This window comes from Micromys minutus (genome assembly GCF_963924665.1).
Source record: "Micromys minutus genome assembly, chromosome: 1".
NCBI classification, from domain to species: domain Eukaryota; kingdom Metazoa; phylum Chordata; class Mammalia; order Rodentia; family Muridae; genus Micromys; species Micromys minutus.
Window position 1 is genome coordinate 254,604,866 of NC_137969.1, and position 16,752 is coordinate 254,621,617.

At 47.3% G+C, this 16,752-nt stretch overlaps 2 pseudogenes across 2 annotated transcripts in view; both read right to left on the reverse strand.

Moving 5' to 3' along the window:
• Positions 1–16,752, reverse strand: part of LOC308418039 (transmembrane protein 11, mitochondrial-like) — a 444,261-nt pseudogene that overhangs the window by 400,654 nt on the left and 26,855 nt on the right. The gene's annotated exons all lie outside the window — the stretch shown is intronic.
• LOC308434768 (large ribosomal subunit protein eL29-like) lies at positions 13,819–14,288 on the reverse strand (annotated as a pseudogene). Its single transcript has one exon. The product of its transcript is annotated as a large ribosomal subunit protein eL29-like (transcript).

The following is a 16,752-nucleotide window of genomic DNA, read 5'->3' on the forward strand; positions in this document are numbered from 1 at the left end:
GCCTTCCTTGGACACTCTTCTAGAACATTCTTTCACGGGGGTTTTCTGCTTGCCTGCTGGTGTATGCTAGACAGCTTGTGTGGGGGTACAGGCAGCCTCTGGCCCTGGGGCAGGGCACATGCTGGTTTGTTCCAGTGAACGTTCCTAGCACACTTCTGGATGACAGGAACCTCCTAACTGTTATGGACACAGCCCCTACAGTCTCTGGAACCTCCCGCCTGCCTGCCATTGGGCCTCTGCTGGGCGGACATCCTGGCCTGCAGCCCCTGTTCCCGCTCTCGAAAACACTTGTTCAGCTCTTCCTGCCGCTTCCACCTGTGGGTTCTGGCTCTGGTCCAGGGCACGTGGGAACTTGACTGGCTCCTCGTGACTGATTTGGGCTATAAACAAGTCTACTTAAGCTCCCTGTTTCTGAAAACCATCCTGCAACAGGACTTCCAAGGTCCTATGGAGCTCAACCTTACGAACGTCCAAAGCAGATCCAGCGCTATGAGCTGTCACTTCTCCATTTGCTCTGCAGTTAGTGCAGTTCCTGTCAGAATCCCTTGTATGTGCAACGCCTCCATGTGGGTCTGAGGGTCTGAGGCCATGTGAAGGCAACAGCCTGTAGGGGGCTCGACCATGGGACTCAAGTTGTCACGTTGGGAGGACCTCAGAACTAGCTTTTCCACGCATGAGGGCTTGAGATAGCCCATGTGTGGGGTCTCAGTTCTCTGTGTCCTCAGCTCCCATACTTGGAGCCACACAGTCAAGGAGGAACAAACTCTAGTGATAGCCACACCTTTCTTGGCAGATCCCGAAGTCCTGGGGCAAGCTCACAAATTGATGACCCGTGCTGCTCCAGGGTCCTGCGGCATTAGGGGCCACCTGACACTGCCCTCCCTGACTTTGAGGAAGACCACATTGTCCCCAACACGCCCAACCTGATCTGAAGGTCGCCGAATCTTTAATACTTGACACAAGAACTAAAGCTCTGGCCACCCACAGGCACATTTGAGGCCAGCAGGTGGACACTAAGTGGACATGCTCTCTCGAACCAGTGAGGACGTGGAGTTCCCGCCAAGGGAACTCACTGTGCAAAGGCAAGCACCCATTGCTTGAGGTGGGGGAATACCAGAGGTGGATTCCTGACACTGAAATGTGCTGACTATGGAGGGAAGTTCAAAATTTCAACTCATATCAAAGCTAGAGACTGCTCTATAAGAACATTAACTGCCTGTGCCTCAGTGGCAGAACACTTGTCTATCTTATGTGAAATTGGATTTCATCTCCATCTCGGTTAGAGGTGTTGGTAGTGGGAACAGTCTGGGCTGGGGTGTTAGCTCTTTGTGAATGGTTTGGTGTGCAACTGGACATCTATCATGAAAGAGTTGCCTTGCAAGACAGGAACTGAGACTGTCTAGTAAGTAGAAGGTCATCTGCATGGTGGCTGGTTGAATGGGGAGGGGCTCCTGTCACAGGCTGGAGGGTGTGCCAAGACACTGCTTTGGGTTGGTGAAGGACTATTCTGCAGTGGATTGGGAGAACCACTTCTAGGCCTGTCCCAGAGAATCAGTGGTGTGTGCATAGAAGGCTGGCAGGTGCTGCATGTGTATAACACAGGAGCAGAAACGCCCATGACATTAAGAGACAACAAAGGGTGCTGCAGTTCTGAGTGTAATAATCCAATAATCTTGAAGCTGAGTGTGATGGTGCATACCGTTAGTTCCAGCACATAGGAGGCAGAGGCAGCCTGGTCTACAAAGTGAGTTCTAGGATAGCCAAGGCTACACAGAGAAACCCTGTCTTAAACCAAAACAACAACAAGAAAGAAAAAAGTAAAAAAAAAAAAAAAAAAAAAAGGCAGTGTCATTTAGTAAGGCCATAATAATAAATTATAAATAATTTTATAATAGAAATACTAAAGTGGCCTGAAGATTTGGCACAGCAGTTAAGAGCACTGACTGCTCTTCCACAGGTCCTGATTTCAAATCCCAGCAACCATGTTGTGGTAAAATTCTCAATCCACAATACATCTAAACAATGAATTCACTGCCAATTAATAAAGATGTGAACTGCCCACCTAAGCAAGTTGAAGCTGATCTGATTCACCTTGATCCAAACCATCATCCTCTGCTGCCTCCGTCATGGTTCTCCCGCCTCTCTCTTCTGCTTTTCCATCTTTGTCCCCACCCCACTCTCTACTGTCCAATCTTGTATTGCCTTGACATTAACCTACACAACCACATGGTGGCTCACAGCCATCTGTAATAGGATCTTCCAGTGTGTCTGAAGACAGCCACAGTGTACCCTCATGCACGGAATAAACAAAACTTAAAATATTTTGAGGTGTTGAGATTGCACCAGTACCCAGAGACAAAACTCACATAGACTGGCCAGGAGAAGATGTGCACAGTAACCTTACTCATGGAATGTGCTAGAGCAAGAGGAAACGTGGGCACAGGGAAGGTCTCTGCTGAGGGCTTGTTGAGCATTGACTTTATAGTCATAACTTGATTTTTGGAGCATAGCAACCTTTAGAAAAATCCAGGCAGCATCATCTCATGAAGAAGTTTATATATATATATATATATATATAGCTTTGTCCTTCATGTAGCATGGGTGGATCCACTCAGGGTAACAGGTCAGGCCTGTGGCCCTCTTGCAGCTGCGTACTTGTGCGGTCACTGAGAGCATCCTCTGTGTCTTTGTGACATTCATCTTTGGCTGAGGAGTATTTTAGGTGTCACTTAGGAGAGAAGCTCAGGGGATGTAGCTGGCTCCTCTTTAATCATGAGGACCTTGTCAATTGCCATTAAACAGTTAGCTGGGGTCATTTTACTTAGGGAAATCAGGGCAGGGGAGTGGTTGTAGCATTAGTAACTCTTGGCTCATGAGAGCTGATGTCTAATGGACCGACAGACTCAGGCTTTGGTTCCAGGCCTGGGAACTAGAGGGGCGTGGATCCGGGCTTCAGGAGCCAGAGACTGAAGGCTCCAGGTGCTTAGGTTGGAAGAGCCCTGCTGTGGTGCCTGCAGCCCAGCACTCAGCAGTTGATGAAATAAATCCTCACAAGCTGAAGCAAGTGCCAGTGCCACATAGTGCAAGGTCGAGTTATAGCTCCTAACCCTTGGCTGTTGAGACCTTTGGCCTTCAAGGCTTGGTAATTCTAAGACCTAGCAATGTGCCCACATCTCTGCCCATCACTTTCCACCTCTGTGCTGTCCTCACTGTTGCTGTTACCAGGTCAGCCTGCTTTACTGAGGCTCTCAGGTGGGCATGAAAACACTCTCCTGAGGAAGCCCTTTGCTGGGCCCAGTGTCTCCCAGTTGAGAAAGCTGAGCAGTCTGGTGGTTGTATAGCCAGGAGCAGGTGTACAGCGTGTTAATGGAGGATCCTGTTTTCACAATCAGCTCAGCTCTGATTTCCCCCAGCCCTGGCTGAGTTACTGAGGAAGCAGCCCACTTCACACCCTGAGTGAGAATAGTCTGAGGGTCTTACCTGGGATGCCGTCTTTCAAGACTGGAGGAGTTATGTAGTGTAGTTGGGACTTGGGCAAGACCTCCTGGGCTAGGTGTCCAGTTACAGTGGCATTTTCTCAGAATGAGGTATCCGAAACAACCAGGTACTTTGAGAGCAGTGCCACCAGCTCTGAGAGACAGGACCACCTGGCAGACAGGTCACCAGCTCTGAGAGACAGGACCACCTGGCAGACATGCCACCAGCTCTGAGAGACAGGACCACCTGGCAGACAGGTCACCAGCTCTGAGAGACAGGACCACCTGGCAGACATGCCACCAGCTCTGAGAGACAGGACCACCTGGCAGACAGGTCACCAGCTCTGAGAGACAGGACCACCTGGCAGACATGCCACCAGCTCTGAGAGAAAGGACCACCTGGCAGACAAGTCCCTGCTTGAGACTGCCAGCCCTTCAGGAAGGGTCTTCCTGCCTGTGGCCCACACCTGCTGTGTTTGCTCAAATGCACAAAACAAAATGTTGGGTGTTTACAGCTCCACGCAAAATGAACATCCATCAGCTCTGAACCATGCTTAGTAACAGTGTCTGATCCTGCCTCAGTGCCCTGGTGACTAGCTTCCCTCAGTCTGTCTTACCTCCAGTCCATAGCCTCCGTCCACCTGTGTCTCCAAGTACGGTCATGAAGTCTCATGCCTTGTCCCCTGATGCCCCAACAGGCGCCTCTGAAGCTTTGTCCTGCAGGAGCTCTGTGCTTGGAGCTGTCACCATCTTGAGGGTACTATTGCTTGGGTGATCGGTCATCCTCTCCCCTTGCCCTGGTCCTCTCTCATTCTCTGGCCATATTGGTCTCTCCTCTTACTCACTTGGAAAGAAATCCATGAGGTACTCTTGCTTAGGTAGGGATGGAGCAGGACCAGAGTTGAGAGCCCGCAGCTTAGATATGAGAGAGAAAGGACCCTAAGCAAACCCATGGGGTGGGGTGGGGTGGGGTGGGGAGCACAGCATAAAGGGAAGGTGGTGAGAGGTAGGGCAGAGTACAGCAGGGTCTAGGTCCAGTCTTCATTTTGGATGGCCTTCTCTGACTTGAGAGGGGTTCTGGGGTCTAGCAGAAGGGAGGCGAGGCCTGCCTGGGGAGCTACACGGGTCACAGTTGCTGTAGGCACAGGGTCTGGTGTCCTGGTCTGAGAGCCAAGTAAGCTGAAGGCGTGTACGGTCATTCATGGAGTCCAGCTTTCACCGTGCACCTTCACTATGACATCTGAGCGGGGTGCCTGGTGTGCAGTTAAGCTTCACGCTAGAGAACAGGGGAGAACTCGGGTGAGAACCCTGGTGTGCGCGGGACCACACTGGAAGCCATGAAGCCAAGATGCAAATCTGAGTCCTGGGCCTCCTGAAAGCAGTAGCTAGGAAAAGATCAGAGCAAAGGCGGGGGTGGGGGAGTGGGGGGCACCTGAGGGTGTACAAGCAGGAAGTGACTGTTAGATCAGGACAGCACAGGTGGTGGCATTCGCATAAGAGAAAGGACCCGCAAGCCGCTAACACCACAGTGCCTGGCAGTCAAAGATCTCATTGATTGCAGAGGGTGTGGGACAGGCTTTCTTCCAGTGTGGTCTGTCTGCAGCCCAACTTCCCTTTTGTGGACCAGAGCTTTCCCTGAACCACTCTGCTTCTGTGTCTCCATTATACCCTAGGGACCATGTGGATGTGGTCGTGGAGACAATTCATGTAGTAAGGACAACTGTCAGGCCTCAAGCCCTGGGATGTAGGCCGGGGAGCTAGGGACTGGATGAGACACTGTTGGTCCTGCCCACACACACCTGAGGGACACAAGTGACTCTTAGCTGGCCCTCCTGGCTCCTTGCTGTTGGTTGCAGGCCTGATGATCCCTGAGCTATCTCTGTTGACAATATTGTCTGTCTCAGTAATTTCCTTACATCTTTTGGAGAGATGGCTCAGGGGGTAAAGCGCTTCTTATGCAAGCATAAAACCCTGTGTTTGGATCCTCTGCACTCATGTAAACCAAACCGTTGGGTTTGGAGTCATGTGCCTATGATGCAGGCACTAGCTAGAAGAGATGAGGACCCAAAGCCATTGCTGGCCAGACAGCCTAGTTAGTTGGTGAGCTCCAGGTTCAGTAAGAGACCCTCTATCAAAAAAATAAGGTGGAGATGCGGGGTGGGGGTGGTAGAGAGATGGCTCAGTGGTTAAGAGGCCTGCTCTTCCAGAGGTTCTGAGTTCAATTCTCAGCACCCACATTTGTGGCTCACAACCATCTGTAATGGGATTTGATGCCACTTCTGGTGTGTCTGAAGACAGCTACAGCGTCTATATACATATATATAAAATAAATTTATAAGTAAATATATTTATATAATAATCATTAGTTATAAAGAATTTACATATAACTTTAGAGTAATTATATATTACATATAAGTATACACAGAGAAACCCTGACTCAAAAAACCAAAAATAAATCAAAACCAAACCAAACAAAAAACAGAAGAAAGAACCAAACAGAAAAACAAGATGGGAAACCATACTGGAATAAACCTGGTATCGATCTCTGGTCTACACACGTGTGTGCGTGTGCTTGCAAACACACAGAGACCAACAAAAGGAAGGCATAACAGTTTGTTGATTTGTTTGGGTTAAACAGCACAGCAGTTTTTGTTCTATCCTGGGATGTTAACTGTGGAGCTGAGATTGTAAACTGGTAGGGCTCTTGCCTAGCATGTCTGAAATCTGAGTTCTGTTCCCAGTACCTGATAAGCCGGATGTGGTGGCAGGCGCCCCTAATCCCAGCACTCAGAATCAGAAGTTAAAGGTCACCTTGGGCCATATAGCAGGTTGAAGCCAGTTGGGGATGCATAAAACCTTGTCTCAAAAAAAAAAAAAAAAAAAAAATTGTCGGGTTGGAGAGATGGCTCAGTGGTTAAGGGCACTGACTGCTCTTCCACAGGTCCTGAGTTCAAATCCCAGCAACCACATGGTGACTCACAACCACCTGTAATGAGATCTGATGTCCTCTTCTGGTGTGTCTGAAGACAGCTACAGTGACTTTAAATAAATAAATAAATAAATAAATCTTTAAAAAATTGTAGTTGTGAAAGACTTATAAGTGTGTGTGTGTGTGTGTGTGTGTGTGTGTGTGTGTGTGCGTGTGTGTGTGAAACCAATCCCTTGGTTTGGTTCTTGAACGGCCATGCTTGTGTAAGAGGATTTTGAGAGGATTGTGGTTCTACACTTTCAGGCTTTTATGGGATCAGGTGATATCAGCTGCACATCCTGACTTTCTTTGGCTTTCGCCTGGAATTTGCTCTCTTATCACAGCAGTGCCTATCAACCCAGTTTGTTAAAGAGACAGTCAAAGGGGAGCGCGCCCAGTGTTGTTCAGGAGGTATCTGATGGGCACATATCACTATGTTAGCTTCCCTCTAAACTAAAATAACCAACTGTAATGGTACACACTTTTAATCCCAGAACTCAGGAGGTGCAGGTGTGTGAGTCTCTGTGAGTTCAAGCCAGTTTGGTCTCAAAAAGCTGCCCCTCTCTCCCCTGTGCCTTGCAGTGTTCCCTGAGAATTCACGGTGGCATCCTGGGATGCCTTAGCACACATTTCAGGATCCGTAGCTCCAGCTCATACAAGTCTCTTTTCCCACTCTGCCTGCACTGATGTGTCTTGAAAGACTCACACTGGGAGTATCGTTCATGTTCAGTGAGGTGTGTGTACCCATCTCTGTCCACTTCCCACAGCCCAACACCTGCGCTATCTCTGGTTCTCTAAAGCCTGCTATGGAGCAGTTACTTGGCTATCTGGTCAGGGTGACAGCTGCAGCCCAGTGCCTGAAAGCTCCTCCTCCTCCGTGACACCCTTTAACACACTTCAGCTTCTATAGATCATTGACTTGACTTTGGTCATTCTATCCCATGTGGGTTTTGACCACTGAAGTCGAGTATAGTACATGCATTTGCTTAGTTTTCGGGTTGCGTTTTATGCATCTGTGTATATGTGTGTGGTACTTGTGTGTGTGCATGTTTGTATGTAGGCACTCCTGTGCATGGGGTGGCACACATGCTCAGGTGGGTGTGTATACATTCGTGGGTGTTGAGTGCCTTCCCCACTCACGTTCATCTTACATGCTGAACCCAGAGTTTACCCTTGTAGCTATTTGTGCTAGACAGCTTGCTCCAGGCTTTCCCCATCCTCACTTCCTGTGCTGGGACTACAGACAGGCCACCCTGACTTTCACTTGTGCACTCACTGAGCAATCTCTGTAGCCCTGTTTTTTTATTTCTGAAAATGACTAGTATTTTCTCTGTAAACCGGGATGGTCTTGAACTCACAGGTCTGCCTACTTCCGTCTTCCTAGTGCTGCAGCAAATATTAAGAAAAACAACAACCAGTTCCAGCATGTCACCCCTCCATGCTGCCCCCAGGTCCTCTCTGCCCCGGGCAGTCTCTCCCATATTAGTTCCAGCACGGCCGGGCCATATAGAACGAACATATATTCATCTCCTCGGTGGCCGTTCTCTGGTTGGTCTCTTTCTTGGCAGAGGAACACCCTCAAACTCTACCCACACTCCAACCAGTCTGACGAATTCAAAACTCCAGATATTAGCAATGGCTTTATATCAAAAATTTCTCAGTAAATTTTACACCCCACAAGACATCCGCACCATAAACTCAGAGCCAAGTGATATGATATAATTTGCCCATCTAGACAAGACAAATCATCCTTTACAAATCCATCTCCTATAAAATATTCATAACGACCTGTAGCTATGCAGAGATATGCAGAGAGGATCATCCTTCTCTTCCTCCATTTTGTCTCCTCCCTCTGCTCTGGCTTCTCTTTCTAAAACTTTGAAAACTTTGTTCCCACCTACCCTTCCTTCTTGTCCAATGACAAGCCTTCTTCCTGCCTTCCTTTAATTTCAACCACACTCTAGTTTTGGGATTTAAGACCCGTGCCATGGTGTGTGTGTGTGTGTGTGTGTGTGTGTGTGTGTGTGTGTGTCAGAGAGAGAGAGAGAAAGAGAGAGAGAGAGAGAGAGAGAGAGAGAGAGAGAGAGAGAGAGAGAGAGAGAGAGAGAGAACATGCCCACGTATACATGGGGAGGCCAGATATATTATATCTTCATCACTTTCTACTTTGTTTTAAATTAAAGACTTACTTATTTTATGTGTATGGGTGTTTTGTCTACATGTACCTCTGTATACCAGAAGAGGGCATCAGATCCCCCGGGACTACAGTTACAGATGTTTGCGAGCCCCATGTGACAGTAACAGATGGTTATGAGCCCCATGTGGTTGCTGGGAATTGAACTCAAGACCCCTGGAAGAGCAGCCGGTGCTCTTAACCGCCAAGCCATCTCACCAGTCCCTCTATTCTAGTTTTTGAGACAGGGTCTTCCACTGCAGCTGGAGCTAGCCATTTTGGCTGGCCGGCTCTGAGCCCCAGGACTGCCTGTCTCTGTCCTCCCTAGCTCTGGGTTACAGACTCGTGGGCCCATAGCCAGCGTTAAGTGCGTACACTGTACTTGTTGAGTCAGTTCTAGTTTTACTCGTTCTCAGCATGGACTTTTCTTTATGGATGCGTCATCTGTTTCCACTGTCCTGAAGACCTCGTGTCTCTTAGTTTCTGAGTTTATTTGTTTATTCTTTGACACCGAGTTTCATATGGCCTAGTCTGGCTTCAAACTCTCTATGGATCAGAGGCTGGCCTTGACTTCATTTTTCTTAATTTTCCCCATCTAATAATAATGAAAATAACAATAAAAATAATGAGATAGGGGATAAATTTGGTTCTTCTCTTTCACCATATGGTGCTAGGGAACCAACTCAGGCCATCAGGATTGGCACAAAGTATCTGTATCAACTGAGCCGTCTCTCTAATCTGTCCCCTAGCCTTGAGTCTTTTTTAAAATTATATTTATGTACAGAAAACTTAGCAGTGAATGCTTAACCCAGTTTAGTGATAAGCTCTTTAGCCTCCGCCTTTCCCATCTTGGCAGTGTGAGCCACAGACTCAGGACCCAGGATGTTGACTCCCCAGTGGTGGTGGATCTCATTGTTATCTGTCTCTGTAATTGGTCCTAATAGCTTCCACCAGCTTAGCCAGAGCACCCTTGTCTTCCGAGTTAACCTGTGTGAAGGCAACAGTGGTGCATGTCTTCCTGTGGACCAGGCGCCCCAGCCTGGCCTTTTCCTTGATGATGCAGTAGGGCATCCCTGTCTTTCGACACAGGGCAGGCAGGAAAACCATCAGCTCAATGGGGTCTACATCATGGGCAATCACCACCAGCTGAGCCTTCTTGTTCTCCACCACGGTGGTGACTGTATTGACTCCTACTTGGAGGACAGATGGTCTCTTAGTTGGGACATCCCTTTGCCAGCAGCTTCCTTCTCAGCACGGGCCAGTAGCCATTGCTTCTTGTTTTGTCTCTGGCCTGTACTTGTGGTCAAGCTTAAGCAGCTGAGTAGCTGTTTGCCCGTCCAGGGCCTGGATGAGTTGATTAACGAAAGGAGGTACTTTGAGTCACTTATAGAGAATGCCTCGTAGAGAATGGCTCTTTGCCGCTGCAGCCTTACCTAGTGGCCCATTTGACAAAGTGTGTGAGATCGCTTTTGGCCTGGATATCCTGCCCAATGCTGAAGTTCTTGGGATTTTTCTCAAAAAATGATTGACTACCTTTTTTGCCTCCTGTTTCCTCACGATGGCAGGGGCCAGGACTACCTACTTTCCCTTGGCCTTCTATCCTTTGGACACCTTGCTCTGATGGAGGAGAAGGACAGGAAAGGGACCATATGTATCACAGCAAGTGTGTGGAGGTCAGAGGACAATGTGCAGAAGTCAGTTCCCTCCTTCTACCAAGTGGATTCTGGACAGGGCAGCGTGGACTGGTTATGAGCTGATGAACTTCCTGAGGCAGCCTCTGGGCTGCTGGGATTCCAGACCTGCGTCTCCGTGGTGGCTTGCTGGTGAATTCCCGATTCTCACTTCTGCTCTTCCTTTTGTGAATGACTTTACTCTGCTTTAGGTAATCTGTCACGTGTGGAGGACATGTTGTTCTCTGTGCTGTTTCAGAGAGAGCTGTTTCAGGAGTGCTCTCTTTCCCGACAGCTTTCCCTCAGACATTGTAGAGTGAGTGTTAAACTTTAGAAAAAGGTTGGCTGGCCATGGTGGCACACACCTTTGATTCCAGCACTTGAGAAGCAGAGACAGGCAGACCTCTGTGAGTTCAAGGCCAGCCTGGTCTACATAGTAAGTTCCAGGACAGCCAGGGCTATGTAGAATCCTTGTCTCAGCAGCACCACAACAACATCAGAAACAATACCTTTACTTCCCCCGAAAACAAACAACTAAGCAAACACTCCCTTCCCGAAAACGTTTGCATTGGCAGTTTTAAGAGAATCGATGTTTTCATAATTTTGATTCTTCTGAGCACTTTATTGCTGACTCATGAATCCTTGGGATAGAGAATTTATCTTGTTTGGCTTTATTTGTCAGCATTTGTTTAAGTTTTACAGACTCTTTCCCTGTCTCTGTTTTCCTGTCTGAAGATTAACGCTACATTTGCTAAAGGTTGCAGAGGCATAGCTGATTTCTGCTTGCTAGACTCTATTAATTCTAGGAACTTATCTCTAGCTCTTTTAAGGTTATAAAATTAAGAAAATTCAAACTGCATAGGGGTCCTGCTCCCATATATGCCTGTGCACCACATGTATCCACTGTTTGTGGAGGCCAGGCTGTCAGATGCCCTGGAGCTGGAGTTACATGGTTGTTAGTTACCATGTAGGTACTAGGAACTGAACCTGGGTCCTCTGGAAGAGCAGCAGGGCCCTTAACCACTGAGCCACGGTTCCAGTCCTGACTGTTGCTGCTTCAGATTAATCTTTATATGTATAGAATTTTCCTGCAAGTATGTATGTGCACAATTGACATGCCTTGTGTCCATGGAGGTCAGAAGAGGACACTGGATTCCCGTAGAACTGGAATTAAAAATTATTGTGAATCAATGTAAGTGCTGGAAACCAAACCCAGGTTATCTGTAAGAACAGCAAATGCACTTCGCCACTGAGATGTCTCCAGACACCGCTCCCATACGTTCTTAAGATGTCTACTTCTTACTCATAACATGTCCTTTCCTGGTTTCTGGTGTCCCCAGCACAACAATGAACAGATCAGTAGCTGTGGGCATCTGTCTATTCCTGGTTCAGAGAGCATATTTTCAACCATTAATCGCTGAGCTTGCTGTGTATGTAGGGTTTTTATAGATGCATTCTATTGGTTAAAGAATAAACCATTCTCTTCCATTTTCCTGGGAGTTCCTCTCTTGTAAGTAGCGCACACTGGTGTGATTCTATTAATGTCTTCTCTGCATCTACTGACACAATCATCTTTTCCCTTGGACTTGTTAATATAAAGAATTACCTTTATTGGTTTTTAGAAACTGCTAACATAAAACATAATTTCAAATGGAAAAGCCAAATGACTCCCATAAACATTCATAGGCTAGTGGATAGTCTCCGTTAGAATTCTCTCTGTTCCTGCACTGGATGTGTTTGCAAACATGTACAACACACATAAAATGTGTATGATGTAAACCTGCTCATACATATTTTGTGTAGATACTGCGCTGCACCACGCGAGAACAATTTGCAGAGTCAGATTTGGCACTTAAACCTTGGCCCAGTTGCTGGGCAGACTGAGGTGGTGCCAAGGAGTTTTCAATAATCAGTGATAGCCAGATTTAAGCTCAGGTCAGACTTAAAAGAAGAAGAAGAAGAAGAAGAAGAAGAAGAAGAAGAAAGCTCGGGGGCTGGAGAGATGTCCCAACGGTTAAGAGCATTCACTGTGTTTGTGAAGGACCCGGGTTGAATTCACAAGCATCCACGTCAGGTAGCCCATACCCATCTAATAGTTCAAATTCCAGTGAGTCTGACACCTTCTGACTTCCATAGGCACCTACCTACACATGGTACATGTAAACTCATGCAACCTCATGCACTCATGTAGATAAATAAAACTAATTATGCTGTAGGCATGAAGCTCAATGCCGTGACTGTCTAAGAGGACTTGCCAACCGATTTAAGAGTCTTGAAGTCAGCCCTATTTATGATAGCCAGAAGCTGGAAAAAACCCAGTTGTCCTTCAGTAGATGAATGGATACAAAAACTGTGGCATATTTACACAATGGAGTACTACTCAGCTATCAGAAACAATGACTTTATGAAATCCTTAAGAAAATGGATGCATCTAGAGAATATCATCCTGAGTGAGATAACCCAGTCACAAAAGAGCAGACATAATATGCAGTCACTGATAATTGGATACTAACCCCAGAAAGCTCTGAACACCCCAGAAACAACTCACAGACTGTGTAAAGATCAAGAAAAACAAAGGACAAAAAAAAAAAAAAAAAGAAAGAAAAAAAAGAAAAATCTTTACACACCAGGAAAACTTTGACTATTTCCAGATTACATCTTGTTTTACATGTACTTTATGCTCATTGTAACTAGTAAGATCTTAATGCATACTATGAAACCTTTAAAAAAATCAAGTACTGACAAAAATGTATTCATATACTGTTATGCAAAAATGCTTTTAAAATCTGTACATTTATCTTTGTTTTTTAAGATAAAGTTGTTCAATTAAAAAAAAAAAAAAAAAAAAAAGAGTCTTGAAGTCCAAGCACTTGCCAGCCTGTAAACACAGCACGGCTCTCAGCGTTAGGGAAATTCTAAGATCCCACGTTCCTGTCGAAGCTGTAGACTGCATCCAAATCCCCTGCTTAGTCCCAGTTTTACACATCTATTTGTGTGGCATTTGTCACCCTCTGTAGTGTCCTGTCCTCATTCTGTCCCTTTCCTGGCTTTGGCACCACGGTGGCACATTTCCTGCTATTTCCCCGGGAGGGACACATACTCTGGGCAGATGCAGACCACGGATGGCTCCCATTTCCCCCCAGAGTTGCCTACCCTGCTATGACACAGCGCTCAGTGGAATCGCTAGTCCCCTTGACCACAGGCACAGCCTGACAAGTGTGCCTCTGAGCCCCTGCTGATACTTTACACTCTCAGATTCTATATATGTCTGTTTCTGGGTGCAGGAGGACATAGGTCTCAACTTCCTGGCCGCCATTCTCAGAAGTTTGGGGACTTGTGCTTTCTTTTAGCCCTCTGTTTATAGGAGACCATCTTGTCTGTTCCCTTGATGCCAGCTTTTCTTTTCTTTTCTTTTTCTTGTTTCAAGTTTATTTGTAAAAACAGCATAGGACACTGGTCATCTGCACTAGTGTGTAGGCGGGTGTGTCACGGCAGTCTGTCCGTCTGTCTTCACTTTGGCAGGGGCCTTTTCTACGGAGCCTTCACAGGGGCCTGGGCACCTTTGGGAGCCTGAGCTGGAGCCGAAGCCTGGGCCTTAGCTGGACTGTGGCCTCTGCCTTGGTTTGAACCTTGGGCTTTGGTTGGCAGAGCCTACGACCCTTGGCCATGTAGCTTCGAATCTTCTTCCCAAGCTTGGGGTGAGCGATGAAAGCCAGACGGCTGAGTTTGCGGCTAGGGCCTTTTGGCATCTTGGGCTTGATGACCTCAGGCTTCACAAGGGCCTTGATGGCCTCTGCGCGTGCGCTCACTGCCTTTGCATTGTTGGCCTGCATCTTCTTCAGGCCTTTCTTGTTGTGCTTCTTGGCAAAACGCATGTTCCTCAGGAACTTGGGATCAACCCCCTTAAGAGATTAGTATCTTTGTGACCGGGGTTTCTTGATGCCATTCCTGTGCCATTTGCGGGACTGGTTGTGGGTGGTGTGTTTCTTGGACTTGGCCATGCCTGCACGGTAACCTGAGGCTCCCGCAGTGCCTGGGACCGGAAGACGATGCCAACTTTTCTGTGTGCTTATTTTTAAATGTGAATCGTCTCTTTCAGTCTGTTTGTAATTGACTGGCTGATGGAAGCCCCAGATACCCATAACCTCCAAAACTGTCAACTGGCCTGTGACACCCTGTTATTGACAAGACTGAGATCATCAGCTTAGGGTGAGGAAGGCTTATTTTGGCTCACAAGGTTTTCAGGTTTTGGTCCATACCTCATCTCTTTAGTGGGGGAAAGACACACATCAGGGCATATCTGTTCATCTTATGGCAGGGGTGTGAAAAAAGCAACGAGGGCTGGGGTCCTTCTGTCACCTTCAGAGACGAGAAGACCAACCACTTTTTCAAATCACACCACTCTACGAAACAAACGCTTAACACGGACCCGTGTGGGCAGCGTTCTGGATCCACACTATAGCATCGCCTCGGAGCCACTTTGAGAGGTGTGAGGAAGTTGCTGTCATAAAACATTGAAGAAAAGGTTGATTGCAGCTTGTACATCCACATGCTAGTGAGGAAAGCTGGAGCAGAGCTTGAATCAGAAGCCATGGAGGAACTTTGCTTGCTAGTTCACAGGATTCTTTCCTTAGCAGCTTAGGCCCACCTGCGTAGGGAGAGCGACACCCACAGTGGACTGCACCCCTGCCCCACCATCAATCCTCAAACCAGGCAGTCTCTCGAAGACATGCTTACAGGACAATCTAATCTGAATAGTCCAACTGAGACTCTTTCAGTTTACCCTAGGAGGTGTCAAGTAAACAGCCAAGGCTAAGACATGAATCATCCTTTACGTTAGAAATAGGTCCAGGTCCTAAGAAAATGATCAGCCAAATCCTAAGTATTTCAGCAAGGCGAGAAGTTTGTGGACCAAGCAGGCCAGCACACTGGGTGGGGTTCCTGCTGGGTTTATTCTTAATGAAAGGGGTCCGAGCTCAGCCTTGCATTTACATGACTGGGCAAATTTAAAGTGACTCATCTGATAAGAAGAATGCACCTTTGAGCACCACCTACAACCTGGAGCACATAGTTCGATTTCAAGAAGTTCTGACCCTAGAGGAATCTGAATTTCTGCCAGGCAGCCCCCCCCACCCCCTTTAAGACAGGACTCTGTTATGGAACTCTCTATGTAGACCAGGCTAGTCTTGAACTCAAAGAAATCCACCCTCCTCTGCCTCCTGAGTGTTAGGGTAAAGGTGTGCACCACCACACCTAGCTTTTCTTTACTGTTTTAAAAATAAGGTTTTGTCTTATGTAACCCTTTGATAGAAAAGATGATACCTTTCTTTTACATTTTCCACAGTTTGGACGTGTATTTCCCTAGCAGAGTACTTCTCAGGATATTCCACTCATATATCCTTTTCAGTGAAACGTTTGCTTAGGTCTCTTGACTTTTATGGTGGGGGAAGCTGGTACCAGGATTGAACCCAGGGCCTCCCACACGCTGGGCAAGTGCTCTGCCAAACCATATCTGTAGTGCCGGGCTGTTTGTAAGTTGGGTTGTTTGTCATTTTATTTGCTTGTTTATTTATTTTTAGAAGGGGTCTCACTATGTAGTCTTGGGTGACGTGGAACTCGCTGTCACTCAGGTTGGTGTTGAGCTCACAGAAATTCCCTTGGCGCTGCCTCCCAAGTGCCTGGGTTGAAGGTGGCATCCCCGTGTTTTGCTTCTTACCGCTGAGAAGCATACATGTACCACACAGTTTTGAGATTATAATTACACCATTCCCCCCTTCCCTGCCTTTAAACCCTCCCCGATACTATACAGATGATCGTCTGTTTTCAGTGAGATCGAATCCGGATGCGCGATGCACGCATCAGACGTTGACAGTTGCGTGATGACGTACAGGTGACGCAGCCAGCAGCAAAGCATGCTGCAGACGCCATACTGATCCCAAGGCCCGCAGCGACTGCAATTCCAAGCTGTCCGGAGTGAGGCAGGATTATAGCGTATGGCTCTGACTGAACATGGATCACTTTCCCAACACTATAAAGCTGAAGAAGAAGTTTTAAGTCAAATGATCATGGACTCCTTTTTTCCCTCATAGAGGTCTTTGATACAGGGTTTACAAGCTTTCAGGGTCTCCGCTCCTCTTCTCTAAGGGTCTTCCTGTGGGGCTCAGCCTGGCCTCCAGCTGGAGCTTCCTAAGCCCCTCTCCTGACTGCTGAGGCTATGGGCACCCACCGCCGCTCTTGACTTTAAGTTTTCAGACTGGCTTTCTCTGTGTAGCCCTGGCTGTCCTCAAACTATTTATTTTTGCCCCAGGCTGTAAGGATTTTCTTTTCCTCCCCCCACCCTTTTCCGAGAAAGGGTCTCTCTATGTAACTGTAGTTGTCATGGAACTCACTACATAGGCCAGACTGGGCTGGAACCCTCACTGTAGACCAGGCTGGACTGGAACTCACACTGTAGACCAGGCTGGA